Source organism: Emydura macquarii, unplaced genomic scaffold, assembly GCF_026122565.2.
Source record: "Emydura macquarii macquarii isolate MOO-44397 ecotype Brisbane River unplaced genomic scaffold, CSIRO-AGI_Emac_v2 contig_1390, whole genome shotgun sequence".
NCBI lineage: Eukaryota > Metazoa > Chordata > Testudines > Chelidae > Emydura > Emydura macquarii.
Genome location: NW_027131527.1, coordinates 19117120 through 19131689, shown reverse-complemented (window position 1 = coordinate 19131689; position 14570 = coordinate 19117120). Strand labels below are relative to the sequence as shown.

The window sequence follows — 14570 nt, the reverse complement described above, 5'->3', positions numbered from 1 at the left end:
CTGGGCCTGGTGGATCGTTGCCCCTCCCTCCCCCCCCAAGCTGCTCGTGGACGCACAGAAACGCCCTGGTGGCCGCTTTTGAGAATCATTGGCCTAGACCAGTGTTTCTCAAAGTGTTCCATGGAACTCTGGGATTCTGCAGGCTGAGTTGAAGGGTTCCGCGAAAAAGCGGAACTGCGCTGCCGAAATCAACACAAATCGCGCGCCGCGGAACAGCAGATGGCGCCGCCGAACCAATGTGAACATGCCTCCGAACAGCTGATCGCGCCGCAAAAAACTGCTTACAGAGCGCACTGCCGAAACCAGCCTACACCGCGCTGCTGAAAAGGGGAAGATTTCCTGGACTTGTCGGCGGAGGGTATTGCATGGCCGCACAAGGGTGCCGCGGCGAAATATAATTGAGAAACACTGCCCTAGACTCTTCTCTCATTGTTTCTAGGCTGTTCCATTAAAAATAACTAAGTTCAGGTTAAATTTCGTTTTCCTTTCTTTTTAAATTGGAAAGATATAACTTTTCTTCTTGATTGCAACTTTCTGTTGTGCAAAAAATTAATGTCCTATTTTTTCTTCATAAAAGAGAGAACAGTAATAATTTGTTAGGTTAAAATCTTCAGTTATGATCAGGGATCTAGATCTTGGGACTGTAGGTGTTAGATATCCAAGGTGAGTAAGAAATTTCTAGCAAGAAGTTCAACTCATTAAGTTGAAAATAATGCCACTTTAATATTCCTTGTCTCTGTGGTCTATAATAGCTTTATTGTATGTTTTTAAATGATACTGGCTAGTTGTCTTTTCAAATTCTGCCTTTTTAAAAATCCCTGACACGTTGCCCTTCCTTCAAGTAGAGTGGTTGCAGTTTGTGGAACTTCTGTTACAGTGGTGAAGCTTCCTGCTTTTTGTAGCCTCAGTTAAAGACTGTTAAAGTTTCCAGAGCCTTTCTGACTGTCTAAACCCGAGCATCTTTTAGCACCTTACATAGCTCTGTAGACACTTTCTCATGTAAATAAACCATAATCAAACTTGAAGTAACTTAGAGAGGTTGGGGCTGCTGCAGGCAATGAAAAGATTTTTTGTCCCATTACATTTTACAACCAAGAAGAGAAAATAAGCACATATGTTGCAATAAAATAAGTTTACTTTTATCTTAGGATAATACTAAGAGCTTCCAAAATAGTATAATTGCTGGAGAGGAGGATTCATGGTTAGGAGGGAGTCTGTTTCTGGTGATCACTGTAGTAGAATTGGAGCTAGTAGGAGAAGCATTCTTCTGGCAGTTCTTGAACAACAAATCAGAATCCTGTAAAACACAAACTTCCTAGTAAACGCTGCCAACGTCCTGAGTGTGGGATTTTAAAGTGATCACACATTATTTCTCTGAGAAGTACACTAAAGGTTTAATATTGTATCAAAGAAAATAGAATTTCAGCACATTTATTTTAATGAGTCAAGTTAATCGTGTGTTGCACCAAAGTACATCATGGCTTCGCTCCATTTCAGTCATTACAAAGGAAAGTGGAGGGGAAATGATCCAGTAATTCAAGATTATTTAAACTAGAAGCATGCAGTATTGAATTAGATTTATTTTTGGAGAATGGTAATGTAGGCTTAGACTTTTGTTAATGTTTAATGTTCTGTAGCTTTCTTCACAGAAATAATTGAGCATCAGCACATTAGTGACCCATTCAGTGTGGTTTGGTTTGAGTGATTATAAAGCTTACTGCAGCATTCATTTGAATGCAGTCTGATGAGCTAATTGGTGAATGATGCCATAATTTACTTACAATGGTCAAATTCATTTCAGATTAACAGTTCCAGTCATTTTTAAAAATGTTATTTGAAAAGAAGAAAAAGGGCTTGTATGGTTCAGAGAGAATTTCATTACTAGACTGTTGAGGCTGTTCTGTCAGAAAGCTGTCTAAAATATTCTCTTGCTTATTTTGCATGATGATTTTGCACTGCTTTCATCCATCTTGGTTTTAGTAGCCTTTCAAAATTTAGATTTTTTTTAATGTCAATTGACCTTTTAGCCTCAAATGTTTCTGCTTGTGGACCTGAATCATTTTGGGGGAGGGAGTCAGACATACAGGTTTTAAACCAGAGCTAAAGTGAAAAACAAAAAACAAGGCAGATAAGTTGGAAAAATAAGTTCTGAAACAGCTAGCGTTGTTTTGAAGGATAGCTAATTTTACAGCACAGTTCCTTTTCTGCTTAGTTCTGTTACGCAACTTATGTAATGAGGCTCAATCAGAAATCAGCCAAAGCATGAACAGTTGAATGATTCCGTCCTCAAAGAATTAGCTGTATACCAATGAATCTGTCTTTATACAGTCAACAAAACTATATGTTTTTGGGCGGAGGGACTGCTACCAGAAGCCTTTTCTAGAACAAATAGGTAGGTGGAAATGAAATTTTTTCATCCCATTCAAAGTTTTTGTAGTAGAAAGCACCTGAGTCACTTCAGAGATGCAAATAGTATCATTTTTGCCAAAATCCCATGGAGAGATTAAAACAGTGTTAGGAACATAAATTTTAAGGTGGTTTGCTGACGATAAATGTTTCTTAAACATTAAAGGAGGAGAAAAATTAGAAATGCTCGACAATTTTCTGCTCAAGCCAAGTGAGGTAGATTGTTCCATGTCGTAAGGTAAAGAGAAGAATCAAGACTGGAATAGAGTCTTTGGAAAACTAAGTTGTTACTGTGAGACATAGGCCTGGTTCTATACTATTGTGCTGGGTTGACGAGAGCTATGCTGGTTACATAATGTAACTAACATATCTCACGTTGACGTACTTGCGTCTAGACAACGCAGCATCTTCACCATGCTACGCCGATAGGATAGCGTCTCCTGTCGACGCTGCCTTCCGCCTTTCAGGAAGGTGGACTAATTCAGTTGATGGGAGAGTGCTCTCCCATCGACTGAACAGGTCTACACAGACCCACTCAATCGATGCCTGCCGCTATGGCAGTGCAGACATGCCCGCAATCTCCCTTTCAGGTTTTTTTAAGGACTTGACATAGCTTATACTACCAAGTATGGCACTTAGTATACCAAGTATAGTACTTAGGTAAAGAATATTGTGTAGCCTGAAGCAGCCAACATGGCAATGGGCTGCTCCTGATGCAACAGGCGACATTAGAAGGATTTAAAATAGCATGTAGACCATAGCATCACAGGGAAAGCAGGAACTGCTATGGAAGAAGCTAGTGCTACTTCTCTGGACCTATATAATCATATTTAGCCCAGGATGCTTAGTAGCACTGTGGTCAGACCTTTATCTTTGGGAAATAGAAAAGAAGTGTGATGGTTTCCTTATATTTGTGATAACTTTTAGACCTGTTGCATATGTGGTTGACGATCGTTGTATACAAATTTTAAGTAGGTGTCCCAGTATTACAATGAATTGAAATAGAAATGGAATATAGTAGAAATTAGCTACTCAGAATTCTGATAAGTTTAATGATGCTGTAAACTTTAAACTTCAGTTGGCATTCAGAATATACAAGACTTTTATGGATGCCTTTCTAAATCCATAAGAGGCTAAGATGATTTTTCACTGCTAAATGAATATGTTGGTCGGTACTCCTGGCTTCTAGGAATATAAAATTTTGTGTGACACTATGGAGTGTTTCATTGGCCGATATAAAATCATTGCCTTTGTAACAGTTTCAAATATAAGAAGATCACATACATTCTGAACAAAAAAGTCTGTAGGAAAATATAAACTTTGTAACTCTTCTTTTTTTATTTCTCTGTTTACTAAACCTTTTCACCAGCTCTTTCTGCTTTGTCTTTGCCCTGCAGGGCTGTAGTCATTTTAATCTATCATCTATACATATTCGGGGCTAGATTGCAGGCTAAGGCATAAGCCACATAGATAAAGAGGGGAGGGGTGTTTTGTACAAGTGTTTCATGCCAGCAGCAGCATCTCTTGGAGGTAGTTTGCCTCAGACAGGAACAGTCCCTCTGGACAGACAGTGATGGCTTCTGTTGCACTTTTACATAAAGTCCTGTGCACTCCTTCATCTCTCCTCTGAACCACCTATGTTGTGTGGCCATGCCGCAAACCTCTGGAAATTACTATTACCACTGTTAGTAGAGGTGGTTGGAGTTTTTTTTTACAATGGCCTTTTTCATTTAAATGTTTTTAAAACGTGTCCGTTTTGGCAAAAGTTCCTGTGGAGGGGAAAGATATTTTGAAACTTTTTTTTTCATTTTGGAACATTTTCATTTCAGAATTTCTATCAACATGTCATGAAATCATGTAATAGTAAAAATAATATAAAAAAGAAAAAAAATCATAAAATTCCAAAACACCGTAATTTTCTGAAGCTGCCCTTTTGTATCTGAGAACCTATGGTAGTCTATGCAAGGACACACAGGAAAGGTCATCCGAATTAACTAAAGGTGTGAATTGAAAGTGAATTAGTTAAACTTCATTAAATCCCAATGTGGATGCTCTCATTCAGAATTAAAATATTTTAAATTAAATTTAGCTCAATTCACTTTGGAAGTGAATTAAGATAAACCAGGTTAAGGGCTCATTAATTCTGAATGAGGCCTGGTTTACATTAGAAACTTACATTGGTATACCTGTGTGTTTCAGGGGTGTGAAAAATCCATACCCCTAAGAGAGACAGCTCTTCCAATCTAAACTCCAGTGTAGACTGTGCTAGGTCGATGGAAGAATTCTTCTGATGACCTAGATAGCACTTCTCAGGGAGGTTGTTTACCTATGCAGACAACGGAATCCTTTCCATTGGCATAGGTGGTGTCTACACTGAAGCACTACAGCATCACAGCTGCAGCGGTGCAGCTGTTCCAGCATAGCAGTTTAAGTGTAGACATACCATGAATGTCCGCACAGGGGTTTAATGTCGTTCAACCAATCCACTTTCAATTCATACCTTTAGTTAATTCAGATTAATTTTCCTGTAAATTCCCATGTAGACAAGTTTTCTTTGGGGAAAAAAAAATCAGTCCGTAATCCTCAAAGCTGTGAAAATAACCTTTCAAAATAAGAAGAGTGTAAAATGGATGTAGTGTACGCCTGAATCTGCGCATGCTGCAATAATAGCTCTGAGAGAGGTTCATGATTCGAGGAATATACATTGTTGCTATATTCCTGTGAAAATTTGCTAAGGAATTTAACTGTGTTTGCAAAGCTGCTACATTTTTGTTGTCAGTAGTAATCACTGACACGAGATTGCAAACACACACTACACACTGTTCCATTTTGTGCATGTGCCTAAATATTTCACCCATTTTCACACAGTCAGTTTCAAAAAGGCAGTTGAAATTGCTTTCATCTTTCCAAGGAGCTATTAGGAAACGTCTAGAGAAACTTTTGTCTCAGCCAGTCTGGTTTAATTATTAAGCTAATAGGTGTTCTTTCTGTCTTGTAAGAGGTTTAATAATTGCTACGGAGACATTAAGAATAATCTGAGAAGTGACTTAATGTTCAATAGATAGACAGGATGGTGAGGTAATATCTTTCATTGGGCCAACATCTGTTGATGAAAGAGGCAAGCTTTTGAGCTGCACAGAGCTTGTCTCGCACGCTGCAAACAACAATTAATGTTCAACAGTCTTTTACCCCATTGGTTTGCGTGAATAATTCATAGAAGGGAGAGATTTTTGCTGTATCAGGTTATGTGAAACATATTTTTTAAAATCTACATTATTTAAAAACAATATTGCATTAACAGCAGTCGCTTTTAAATAAACTCTTCTACCATTTAATTGACCCTGAGGCTCATGAATCCTTGCCTTTGGGCACACAACTCTCATTCAGGTCGTTTTTTAGTGGTGAGCCCACAATAACAGGGTCTGTTGCTCACATATGTGTCTATATTTAATATTTTTCACTTTTATCTGGAATGCATATTTTAATAAAGCGAGTAACCAATATGATGATCTTCATAAAATTTGTCATTTAGTAGTCTGGAAAATATAGAAGCTGCTACTTTGTAAAAGGAATTGGTTTTCATAGGACGGATGGAATAATATGCAGAAAATTGCCATTAAAACTGTTGAGCAATATTCCTAAATACTCCTGTCAGAAATGACTTTTTTTTTATGAATGTTACTATGTTATAGAATAAGGGTGGAAGGGGTGAGAACATAAAAAGGAAAGAAAATATTGAGCTTTATTAAGACTGGTAAACGTAAAGTTAGGCTTAACAGAGTTGAACTGGCTTGAGTGTGTTTGCCAGTTGCACCATAATTCCTCTACCTTCCCTGCTTTTTTTTTAATGCCTAATATAGGGTATCCTAACTCACAAGTTTTTTATATATTCTTTTAAAAAAGAGTCATTTATTTGATTTCCCCAAACTACAAGCTCAGTCACCTTGCTAACACATCAAGATTGTAATCACACAGTCCTCATTTTGGAAAAGTGAGGCTAAAGATTTAACCACCCAGGTTTAATATGTTCTCTAAAATGAAAGCTGAAACATTGTTAAAATCCTAGTTAGCAAGCTGACCCATTAACAATCTTGGGCATAGGTGGGGCTTGAAAAAATTTGCCATCAGAATCATGAATGGTACGAAATTAAGCATTCTTATTTATCCTTTCTTATAATATGTGAACAAGAGGGCATTCAGTGAGACTGAAAATGCAACAAATTTAAAAATGAGAAAAGGAAATATTACTCTAAATTTCATATATTTTATTCTGTTGAACATAGTTGCTCCTAGATGTTATGTAGACTAAATGTTTGGTGGAATTAAAAAAAAGTTCAGACAGTTTGGTGGATAATGAGAATTTCAACAACTTTACAATCAGTGTCTTATTTTTAAAATGTTTCTCTTGCTGGGGGCAAACCTTACACAACAGGAAACTGAATCCACAAAGTGCTGTGAAGTGCATTAAGTAATGAAAGAAAAAATTTTCTGTAATGTCTTCCAGCTATAGTAATTTTAGCTGTTACTTGTAACCATAGCTCTTTAAAAAAAATCAGTCTCAAATTTTTAAAGTGCAGCACTACCAGGTCCTAATGAATTAGGCAGCAAAAGACTGCTATTGGTAATCAAATTTGAGTCTCCAAAATAAAACCACAGTTAGGCAAGCTGTGTTTTTTTTATTAGTGCTGTTACAGTCATTTGGCTACAATCTTGACCCAACATCAAATCAGAGTGTTTCATGAAATCTCATTCAACTTGGGGTGATACCATTCATGTCCTCTTCCTTCCTACATTTACCATCCTTTGGTGATAAGAGGAGGGTGGATTGATCTGACAGTGGTCCTCTTTCCCAGAATCTTGTGATGATTCCAAAGTGTTACACTTCCCCATTTTACTAATTTGAATGGAGGGTGACGCCGGGTATCATTACTGCTCACATTGCATTTCTTAAAAATTCCATTGTGACATTTAAGGAGCTTAAGAAGCCACATGATCCTACATGTCATAGGCAGAGGAGAGTGAGATGTACTATCTGTTCTGCTGCAGCCACTGGTCCTGTATGCTTAGTCATGACCCTCAAGTCTTAACTCATACATTGTCACTTTTAGCAATTTTGTATGTAAGCTTGACAGCATAAATTGCTCTAGATCTATAAATGCAGTGAGTGGTCTAGTATAGTTCACACACTATAATCATCACTTTTTATTCATTTACACTTGACTCACTCTCAACCAAAATAAGAAATTGAAGATGTGGTGTTTTGGGTTTTTTTTAAAGCTTGGAACACAGTAAAAGTGCTAATTCTTAATGAATGTAATCATTCTTAAATTTAAGAGTTGTGTCTGAGATGCTTTTCTTGTGCAACTAATGTACAATATTAGTTGTTGCTCAGTATATATTGGTCAGTCAGCATATCTGTCTTAGACCCCATATGGGTTTATAACTTGGCTGTTGAAGAACAATTCAGTATGGAGCATGTTTTCTTAAAAACATATTTGAAGTTGCTTCATTTTCGCCCTTAATGCTGTGAAAATCTCCATCTCAAAGCACATTTTTTGTACTCTCACTCTAGCACACAAATAACATTCATGTTCAGTCAGGATTTCTGATGACTTATTGAGTATTCCCATAGTAAGAACTTTTGAATAAGTATTTTAAAACTAAATTAAATATTGAACTGCCTTATCATTTAGGACAGTTAATACTGTGCTTGCTTTTAAAAATAATTTTGTAAGTATTTGTGCTGTGCAGATTAACTGCAAATGGACAGAATATGATAATATTTTAACACTTTTAAAAATCATTGTACAACTTCCAAAAAAAACCAGAACAGTGTTTCTCTTAGTATTTTAAAATGTCAATATTTTCTACATGGCAAGATTTAACAGTTTTGAAGGTCTTTCTGGCAATCTTTATAACTTGTCTTATGGATTTTTATCTTTCTATAATAGATTTTGTTTAGAGTTTTTAAAAATATTTTTCTCACCCTTTTGTTTGTGGAATTATAAATCATGCATGACTTAAGTCAGTGTTTGCCTCCTTCAGGAAAATGAAACCAGATACTCCTCCCTTTGTCCCTATCATGTAGTATCAAAGGCCGAGACAAAATGAACAGTCACTCCGAGTAGATTGTGTAGATACTCATATTGTGATGCTACTTCTTGTTTTTACATGTTTTAATGTACAATGAAATTGTTCACAAAGTTGACATTTTGAATTATCATCACTGACATCTGAATTTGCACCCATTGAAATGACTGGGGCTGTTCACTCCTCAGAGCTATTGTTTCAGGCAGACATCACTGCATCAGTTACATGCGGGTGGTTCTCAAGGTTTTCCTTTACTACCATAACAACTAAAGAAAAATATTTTAAAAAAGAGCTGGCACTCTGGAGTATAGTGGACTCCCAGTGACACCCTTCTTGGATAGTCATTTGTACCTCCCATACTTTGGGGGACACTGTTTTAATGATCCTCAATTTGTTTTATTTTTTAAAAGTGCTTTAAATGTACTAGGATGAATTATATAAAAATGCCTCCGTTCCAGATACTGTACACTAAAACTGAGGTGTACAGTACTGATTTCAATCCTCTAAAAAACCAAAAAAAACCACCCCAAAACAGGTTCCTGTACTGTATTGATGAATCAATCTAAGGATGCTCTGCTTTTATCTATGTGAAGAAAAGGACTATCTGGCATGTCTCAACTTCTGTTTTCAACATTCTTACCAGTCTTTATTGCTGAAGGTTGGGTTAGCAATATCACTGTATCTCGGACCTGGCCTACACAAGAAACTTGGGTCAGTTTAACTACGTCAGTCAGGGGTCTGAAAAATCCACACCTGTGAGCAGCATAGTTAAGGTGACCTGAGGCCCCATGTAGAGAGCGGTAGGTTGACAAAAGAATTCTTCCATCAGCGTAGCTATCACCTCTCAGGGAGGTGGAGTACCTATGAATATGGGAGAATCCCTCCCGTTAGCATAGATAGAATCTACATTGTAGCATTTTAAGTGTAGACAGGCCTTCAGTTATACCCTATCGAACACATTACCATTGCTGCTTCATTAAGCAAAAATCAAAATGACAAATGCATGGTATATAAATTGCCAAGCTCTACAGTATTGTTCATCATTGTGCTATATTTCTGTCATATTTTAACATGCTTCTTTCTCCCTGCCTTCCTCAAGAGTGTTGGAGCTGTGGCTTCTTTCAGGTAATCTTCCAATGAAAGCAATTGCCAGCAATCTTGTACAGGTATCTTCACCAGGCCAGAGTGTATCCAGAATTCACTGACTTTATCACCTTACTTTCATTAACAACTTTACAAATTTGGGTTTTACTCCAGCTGCTGTTCATGAAGCTACAGCATCCACCAACTACAGATTTTAGCTCCCTGTCCTGTTTTAGAATTTATCCTCTGGGCTTGGGGGTTTTTTAGTTGCTTTTATGTGTAAGCCTTGTCCACTTACCAATATACTCTTTAGAATTACGTAGCTGCATTGGTTGATTAAATGGTTATTCAGATGTCTGTATTTGTGTATCCAGTAAGTAAAGGATTTAAGTAGCTTTTCAATTTCTAATCCAGCCCAAATAATTTATCTTTCAGTAAGTTTTTTTTTTTAATTGTGAGAGCAACATAGAAAGAGATAATGTTACATAATTCATAAAGGGCTGTATGATCATAAACTTTGGGGCAAGTAGTGATTAGTAGTGGCAGAATAAAATAAATTGGAGCTGTGTGGCACTGTACATGGCCGGTTGTGTTATGATAGATTGTGAACTATTACCAGGACCAAAGTCACATCCTTAATTTATGGGATAGTTGTACCTCTCTCTCCCGAGGCCTCTTCTGCTATAGCAAAGTAATGTAGAGTGTGGGTACTCTCTCAGCAGAGCAGAAAGATAACCAGCATTACGCTGACACAAGAGTGATGTACTATGAAAAAGATGGTTAATAACCTCTAATTAGTGAGTTATGGAGAATTCATCTCTTTGTAATTAGTGCAAAGATGACCTAACATGGTAATAGCCAGAGGATTTCAAGTCAACATAAAGAGGAAGTAAAGTTTTAAACTATTCTTATGTCATTTATTGGATATCTGAAGTGTTTAGTACTACCTCTCCACAAGTTTTTAAAAGCTAAACATTTTTAGAAGAGTTAGTGGAGGGGGGAAGACATGATTGGGGGTGAGCTCAGTATATGTGACTTTCATTACCAGCAAAAGCAAAACACATTGTCTTCAGGTGGGAAAAGAAAACCATTTAAGGCTAGATTGGCAGCTTGCAGTCCAGGCTAAATAAGGGGCAGTATGTACCTATGCTGCTCAAGAAGCAAGGTGGATACTGAATTTTGACTGAGACTCAGTTTGTGGTCCTCCCCTGCCACATCTTACTTCTACTGCTGCACCGCACAGTGGTGGTGGTGGAATTATCAGGACTGCACCTACTCCCTGGTGAAGCGGAAGCAACAGTAGCAGCTCACCCACCCATGCAGTGTCTGGCAATGCCAGTACATGCAAGGCAGTAAAGGGACTCCTCCAGCTCCCTTGCTTTCATGTTTGTGTCTACCAGCAATGATTGAGCCTTTATGGAATAAAACATGTATTTTAGACCTTTTTCATAAGCTTTGTTACCCTAACAAGTGTTATTTTCTTTAATGTTTAAAGCAGTCAGCCATATGTCTTAATTGTGAGTGGTAATTCTGGATGCATGTGTATTGCCTTTTCTGATATTACTGATATATAGCTTTTGAAGCTCCAGTATTTTTGTTCTATTTCTGTGATGTTAGCAAGTCTTATTTCCAGAAGTCAGATTTGCCCAGATAGTTTAAATGAACTAAGACTTTTTTGGTGCAATCAAGACGTTATTCCTATATCAAAACCCCGTCCTAACAAAGTATTCTATGTCAAACCATCACATAGTGAAATGTCTTTTAAAAAGCAAAATTTCAGAAGTAATTTGCAATAAATTTTAAAACTAATATAAGGATATACTTTTTATACAATGCATAATTAACCTGTGGAACTCATTATTGTAAGACGTTAAGTCAAAGAGCTTAGTTTAAAAAAAGGTTAAAACACATAAGTTTGTATATAGATAATTAGAGCATCCACATTTATGCTAGGTAGGATAAAGTATTTTTGTGTAAAGGGTATAAACCATTATATTCAGGGTCCAAATGGACCACTGACTGACAGATTAGAAAGAAATTTCCTCAGTGGGAGTATTATTCCATATTTGTCCAGTAGGAGTTTCTTGTACTTCTCTCTGAAGCATCTGGTATAAGCCACAGTCAAAGATAGAATACTGGATGAGGTGAATCATGGATTGACCGACTGTAGCATTTTCTGTTTGATTTGAGATTTTGGTTGAAGTTCCATTCCATTTTGTTCCTTTTGCCTGGCCCTGTTTTTAGTGAAATGTTGCATCTTTTTAGTTGCACCACAAAAAAAAAAAAAGCAAATTAGTTCTCAAAACCAGTTATTTTTTTCAACTTCTCTATTAATAGGGTTAAAATGGTATTTCCTGTGAGTTACAGTGCTGTACTTTCATCTTCTAGCACCATAAACTGACACTTTTCACTAGGGCTTCACAATTTCTTTTAATATCCTTATCAGGATAATGGTTTTAAATATCTTTTTTAAAGACTAGGTTTTTTTATGATAACACTAGGAACTATTTTACATAAAGCTAGGATCTCAGAAATTACTAAAATGCTAGGCAAAAATTAGTTGTGCATGTGACTCTTTCTCTGAAGTGGATACATTAGAGGGGATGTATGATTTATTAAAAGATAGGCTCTAGGAATTATTTTGGGGAAGTTCTGTGGCCTTTTATGTAAAGGAAATCATACTAGGTGATCATAAAAGCCCCTTCTAATCTTGGAATCTATAAAGACCTCTTGTCATGTATAAAACTAGCCAGGACTGTAAATAAATAGGCGATCGTATTTTACTTCACCAAATACAGTTTCTGCTTAGTCATGTTTTGTCTCTCTTCAGCAACTACCATTTGGTCCTGAGAAATCATAATGTGGAAGACAGGAGAAATATTATAAAAATTATAAAAAAATTATTGGGATATTGGTTTCTATAATGGTAATATTATTTATGGTATTACAAACTTTTAAATATTTTAGATTTTAGAACAATTTGGGATTTTAGGATTTGGGATTTTAGAACAATTTGGGGAAAATATTAGTCTGTTGAAATGTTCAAATAAAACCCGCCGTTAATTTTCTTTTACAGATGATGTTAATTTCCAAATTTTAAAATACACGAAAGGAAAAAGCAAGCTCAGTTACTGTAAGTATACAGATTTAATGAATAATTTCTGAATTTTGTACCGTCTCTGACTTAGTTTCAGTGAAGTTACTGCTACCTCATCAGTGAAGCGAAAAATCAGACCTCTACTATACCATTGATCCCTAACTGTACATTGTATTTTGAATCAGGTCTGGAATCAGGTATATGGTAACTAGAGTATATCAAGTTTAAATATTAAATCAGTAAAGATTTTGGAGATAGCTGTGGATTCTGTGTCAGTTTATAGGGTAAAGCATTTATAAACCTTCAGAAGCGTATTTAAACTTTCAAATGCACATAAGGAAAACTAACTATTTTTCATTAATATGCGTTGTAGAATATTTGAGCCACCTGCTGGTTGACATCTAATGAAATGCTCTGAGTTTTGAGTGTTCATAGCAATTTTATGGAAATAGCATAAGTATCACTCTTTTTTTATGCCCCAAGAGTGTGTTTCTTTTTAAATCTGAAATTATTTGGATGTAAACTACGTTCTAGGCCAGTAGAGAGAGGAAGTGAGTGAAATCTAGTAGTATTTTATACTGTACTTTAAATAGTAGACTGAAACTGTACACTGCAAATCTCTTGTTTTAGCTGGCACTAGGGCTTTTGGGTTATTTTAATGTGAAGCATTCAAAATACACCAGTTTCGTGCCATGCATCACTGACTAAAATCCACTGCTATAGAAAAAAGAAAACAAGACTTCAGTTTTTTGTATGGCAGATAATGAAATAATTATTTGAAAGAGGGATGATGACTGAAAAGAATTCTACATAATGTATGTCAGGGAATCAGTAACGAGTTGACAGGTTGCTAATGTATACTTTCATAAATACGGTAGGAAGAAATTTAATATTTCTTTCATATTCCTCTGTGACAATTCCAATATCTTTAAGTAAAACAGAAGATAAAAGAAAAAGTAAGAAACAAGATGTTAATAAGTAAGCATGGGAGAGGGATGGTCAGAAGAATTTCATTTTGAAACTCTAATTTCTGTATGATTTCATTAAAATATTCAGAATTTCTATAACAGTGCTATAGCTGATATAAGTAACATGGCTGAAATCCTGTTTTCTGTATCTTTTTTATTTGTGTAAATCTCTCACATAATATACTGACTCAGTAACTTTTAAAATATGTTGATACTAATACTTAAAACAAGAAATGCTTCCCAGATTTTGTGACTGCTCACTGAACAAGCTCTATTTCCTTTGGGCAACATAGATTATGACCTTGAAAATCACTGAACTGCTCTCATGTGGAAGACATAAATGGGCATTCATTTGCTTCATAGAAGTGAGATTTTTCTAAAATTTTCTTCCAAATTTAAAAAAGAATTGTTTACCACATGACATCTAGAAATATTAAGAATATTGAAAACACTAATTTCTTGTGTGAATATTGCACACTTTTGGGACAAAGTGTTGTGTGTGCATATGATTAAGTGCTGAGTTGGCATAGAAAACAAGACTGTAGTGATTTTGCATAATCCAAGGTGGGTTGGGAGCTGTGAAACTACACAGACATGTTACTCAGCCTTATGCCAGAAGAATCTAAGTGAATTTGGATAGAAAATATTACATTAAAATCTAGATTACTTTTCTCTATATTGTCGTCACATGTGAAAACAAAATAATCAATCAGTCTCTTAGGTCTCCAATTTGTCATGTGTGTTGTACTCAGCAATAGAAAATTTAAAGTTAAAGAATATAATTAAAATATATCATTAGCAGTCTAAGTTTCACCCATCCCAAATGATTCTCTAAGTTTATAAAAACAGGGTTATTGGTACTTAATTGTATTTGCATAAGCAATTTAATTAATCACACATGCAAAATTAAATACCAGTGACAGTTT

General features: G+C 36.0%; 1 protein-coding gene across 3 annotated transcripts in view; it reads left to right on the top strand.

The window, feature by feature from the left end:
• The window catches only part of SGMS1 (sphingomyelin synthase 1), a 167007-nt gene that overhangs the window by 100506 nt on the left and 51931 nt on the right, over positions 1-14570 (top strand). For 2 of the 3 annotated variants that reach the window (XM_067552770.1, XM_067552773.1), the window contains exon 3: positions 12656-12712. The exons of the other annotated variant lie outside the window; for it this stretch is intronic. The gene's annotated coding sequence lies outside the window, so the exon portion shown is untranslated. The remainder of the gene's footprint in view (positions 1-12655; positions 12713-14570) is intronic. 3 annotated transcript variants of the gene reach the window in all.